This window comes from Balaenoptera physalus, assembly GCF_965194825.1.
Source record: "Balaenoptera physalus genome assembly, chromosome: 2".
In the NCBI taxonomy this organism is placed as follows: Eukaryota; Metazoa; Chordata; class Mammalia; order Artiodactyla; family Balaenopteridae; genus Balaenoptera; species Balaenoptera physalus.
The window spans coordinates 61,914,221-61,919,368 of record NC_138883.1 but is presented as its reverse complement, the minus strand read 5'-3'; the positions used below and the strand labels follow the sequence as shown (position 1 = coordinate 61,919,368).

General features: G+C 36.9%; 1 protein-coding gene across 6 annotated transcripts in view; it reads right to left on the bottom strand.

Annotated features, from left to right (window-relative positions):
- SLC25A21 (solute carrier family 25 member 21) overlaps window positions 1-5,148 on the bottom strand; it is a 516,682-nt gene that overhangs the window by 268,952 nt on the left and 242,582 nt on the right. The window lies entirely within an intron of this gene.

Genomic DNA, 5,148 nt, shown 5'->3' with positions numbered 1-5,148 from the left:
ATGATGGGCAGAAGCCAGAAGACGGGGCAGAAGCCAGAAGACGGGGGTGGGGGGTGGGGGTGGGGGGTGGGGACGTGCTCTGAGAAGGACATTTTACGTTATTGTGTTGGCAAGGGGGAGCAAGTACAAGATTTAAACCAGAAGAGAAACATTGGGGTTATGTGTTAGAAAGCTTAGTTGTGGAAAATTGATTCAAGGAGGGATATAGAGAGCAGAGAGGTGTGGTTAAGAGTCTAATTCAGTAATTCAGGTAAATTTAAAAGACATGGAATTAGAATTCACAAGATTTGTTAACTGTATATAAGGGAGGGGCAACTAGAAGGCTTCTCAGAATTTTGCTCTGTGTCATTTTGTGGTTGGTGATGTCAAATTAAAATAAAGTTAATTTTCAAGGGTTTTTGAGAATTTAATCATGTATTTTGAACTAATTAGAGATGTTCTGTAATATGAAGCATGATGTTTTGAAAGGGAAGTTTCTGACACTAGTGTCCATTTGCTATGAAATAGTCATGAAATATAATTCTTTTGGATTATGCCGTGGATTCTCTGTGTGATCCCAAAGAGTCATTAAACTTTCTGCACCTCAATCTTGCAAATTTTTCCATATAAGTAAGAAAAAAATATATGCCTCCCAGATAATTCAATGAAACAATTTAAAAGTAAATTTGCCTGTGTGGTAATTTCTGTTTGCAAAAGGCAAAATGAAATACAATCTCAATTTCCTCCTCTATTAAAAAAATTTTTTTTGAAGAGAAGGCTTAAATGATTTCAAATGGCCCTTTCAGCTCTAAGATCAATAACTCCATAAGTCAAAACACTTGGTTGGAGCTACATTCTACCCAGATCAGCGGCTGATCCTCAACAAGAACCAAGGGATTTATGGTGGAGGTAGGTTGTCCTATTTAAGCACTTCCTGCTGAGTGAAGTAGTACTTCCTTTTATTTGTCTTAATAGTCTAGCTCTTTATCGTGCTACTTTTCAATGAGGTGTTTTCATTTGTTTAACAAATATTTATTGAGTGCCTACTATGTGCCAGGCACCACATTAGTTGCTAGAGAAACAAAACTAAATGAGACATGCTCCCTTTTGTTACATTTTTAAACTGTAAACCATGTTCAAGCCAAAATCCATCATCTTATAAAGTAATATTTATCATGTACATGATCCTGCTCTAGGAACCATGCCAGGCTACCCCATTAAACTTGATGGGCCTGAGAATAGTAAAACTATACACTGTATAATGTATTTATAGTATATAGCAAGGCAACAAGGTCCCCTGAGAAGGGAAGGCAGGAAAACTGAAAAATCATCATGAGTGCACTAGGAACTCATAGAACATTCGCAAACTCCCTTACTACTTTGTGACTCCATTTCTTTACCTATAAAATGAAGATAATAAGGCCTACTTCTAATATTCCTCACAGGATATTATAAGGATTAAATAAGTAAAAGCACATTAACTACTTCAAGCCTTAAGAAAAAGCACTAAATAAATATTAGGTATTGTTGTTTGGTAGCATTACATAAAATTACATTAAAGTTAAAAGCCTACTGTAGTTATTCTAATGGAAGTTTATATCCCAAGATGAAAGCATGGTTAGTTGAATAACTAAAATCAGGACACACCCCAAACAGATCTAGTTAAAAACTAAAATTAAAACTGGAATCCGCTGCACGACTAAAAGATGGTTCCTCACATAGGATAGAACTTACAAGATGTCTAGTTTATGTCTATAAAGTTGGGAAGGTGAGCATGAGCCCCACCTGGGTTGACCACTCTTGGATTTTAAAAATGAATCTTCACCTGGTTGCAGCTTTCATAGAGAAACTCAGTTGGTGGGGATCATGCCTCCATTGAAGATTATGCTACCAGCTCTCCAGTGCCAAAACAGGGACACCTCCAAACCAGGGTATTTGATGTATGTCAACTTCAACAGCAGAATCATTTGTTAACCTTGAGAGGTTGACTGTAATGGAAATCAGTGGTCTTTGCTCAAAAACTTTACTTAGGTTTTGTTCAAAAGTTCTATTATAAAATATCCAGGCTCCAGAAGAAGACAATTTCTCATGAAATTTTTCTGGCTAATATACCCAGAGCTAAAGCAGACACTAACACCAAACAGAGAAGCTAAACTAATAAAACCTCCACCCACCTCCACATTAGACCTATCTCTAAGCTCAGTAAGAGTAATCATAAAGCTATTCAGTACCCTCCTCAAGTCCATCCTGGGATGGAAAGCTTACTGATTAGGGAAACAACGGACTTAGCAATATCATGGTATCTCTTTCTCTTTTTGCTTCTGTGCTGTAAATAGGAGGATAAAAAAAGAGCAGAGTGGGTTTCTTTTTTTTTTTTTTAATCTTACTCACAATTCCTCTTTTAGTTACCGAAAGAGGAAATGAATAGAAGAGGTGGGTGAGGAGACATTTGGATCCTAAGATTTTAGCAGCATAAAGTTCTCTGATGCTAAGCATGGCTGAAAGATTAAAGCAAATCTTCAGATATGGCTTTTGACTACAAGCTAGCATTCAGGGAAAGTAAATAAAGGGAAAAGATTAGCTAGAAAAACATAAAACTTTAACTAGATTCTTTAAACTTCAAACTAGTGTTTTTAAAATTCATATTTGTTTAAACCCAAATTGTTTTAAAAAGAGGCTTATTTGGACAACAAGTGGAAATTACATTATTATTAATCTTTTAGGACATGAGTTAAGAACTACTGTCTAAATCTCAGGCAAAACTATGCCTTTTCTATTCATTATAATCCAGGGAACCTCACACACTTTATTTGAAAGGTGAATAAATCCCTTACAAAAGGTGAATCTCTAATAATTAAAGTATCTAAGCAAAAGCAAGCCCACAAATTCTTGAGTTCCGCAACTTTCTGAGCAACACATTCCAGAGACTTAAAATTCTTAGACTCAAATTCTCCCTTACACCAAATCTGTATCTGTTTTATCTTGGGATATAAAAAAATTAAAAATATAAAATCCCTTGGGAATTAACTCTTCATTTATATTAAAGCTATAAATCACCAGCCACCAACCACTGACTGAAATTAATGATACTAGTTCTTATGCCATTTCCACTTAACGTCTAATTCTCCAGGACTTACAGGGTGAAAAGAAGGTAATAGAACTCTCTGTTTTTAGTTTACAAAATACAATTGTGAAAATTCTCACTCTTGGTCTCTAATTAGATTTTACACACACACATAGTAGAGGAGCTGAGATTTTGAAACTTTTTATATGCTTAGTGTCTTTTATTCCCAAAACTTTAAGATTTATTTATTAGTATTTATTAAGCACCTACTATGTTTTCTAGGCGCTATCTCCATCTTAGTAGCTTCACTTTTTCACTTTTATGAGTTTCACTCCACAAGATACTTCAAACAACCTACCCAGCACTACCCCTGACAAATGAATGAATTATTTAATGAATCAATATCCAGCAGCTAAAACCTCACGGTTCCTCCCCTTTCTCCTGAGGTTCATCACCAGGACTCTCAGTAATCTGTGAGCATATTTTAAATAGGGAAATCCAGTCTAAATTCCCTATTTTGCCACTGACAGCTACAAAGAACTCTTCAGGATCCTAAAGTCTTGAGCTAGTGTAGACTTTCTAGCTGCCTACACAGTATGCAGAATGCTGTTCTAGCTAAGTCCCTTAATGTTCCACAGGGATCTCCTAACAGGATAATTTAGAATCATAGTCAAATTTCTTCATTCCACATCTTTCCATTTCAACTTATCCTGGCATGGACCAAGCTTTTGACAAACAGGGGGTTGACCCAGAGCTTGACTTGAGAGGTCCCCCTATTCCCCAGCCCCAACTCTAATATGGTAATTGTTTTCAAGGGATTCTCTCACCTGGACTATGTGAAAGATGATGTCACTGTGCACACTATGATTCCTTTCTGAGAACTAAATTATTTTGTAGAAGCAAACAGGATCATACGGGAGCCACCTAGCATCTACATTCATCACGACATTTTAGTGGAATAGATGCACATTATTTCATTATTGTCATTCTTTAACAGTGATTAGATGATTTAACTCCAAGTTTTCCTCACTGCCATCTCCTTGAATATATCAGACTATAGTATATTTGATACAGAATAAAACACTGTTGGCAAAGCTAGCAAAGAAACCTGGAAGTGGGGGTGGGCACCCTTCAAGTACCATCAGGATAAATGTTGTTTGTATCTATTTTGAGATTCTGCCCCCCACCTCCCCCAAAAAGGTGATAGATTTTTCATCTCCTCCATTTTAAATTTCAGTGTCCGTAAAATAACATTTTTAAGCTTTTCTTTTAAAAGACAAATATATCTGGATCCTCTATTTTCAAAAAGGCCACCTTAGAGAGTCCTAAGAGTTTAACGAGTAGAATTCTGCACGGTGTGGATGTCAAGAAAGAAACAGTTTGTCTCTAAATGATGTGATAGTTACTCTGGGGTAAATTATTCCACATTTCCTTCAGCTACTGGTACTGGGTTTTTATCTGTCAGTACCATCAGTTTTGCAAACCTCAGGCCAACAATCAACAGGAGTTGAGAGAACCCCATCAGGGGAAATCAATCCTAGTCAGGCTCAAGAAATCTTTAACACCTACATTTCTTCCAAGCTGAATCACAAACAGTCCACACCCAACATGATCCCTCTTCAAATAATTTCTTCATTTACCTGTGTGGCACTTCCTGAAAGTAAGGAATGGGCTTGACTGGATGAGCTATTATCTCATTAGGATTTGTGAAGGACCCAAACAGACTGGAATGCTTTTCAGGAGTCCCCCTCCCACATCCCGTCTCCATTTCCCATACCCTGGCCACCATTTGTCCTGTTTGCCTTTTCTCAGTTTCTGTGTTGCTCAAGGCAGACAGATAAGCCCTTTAAATGATTACTACCACCCTGCATTAGCTTTCAAAGCCTCTGACAATTTTTCCATGTTTGGTAACTGATTTGTGATAGAAGTGTTGACAATGTAAAGCGATAACTCAATCACACACCAGAACTTCTTAGAATAAATGGAAATCACCCAAAGGTTCTCTGGAAATCTTTTCCTAAGGATTTCACCCACAGATCTGTTCAAAGCACATGTGGAAGGCAAGATCTATTTTCATTCTTGTTTAATCGGCAGGAATACCAGGA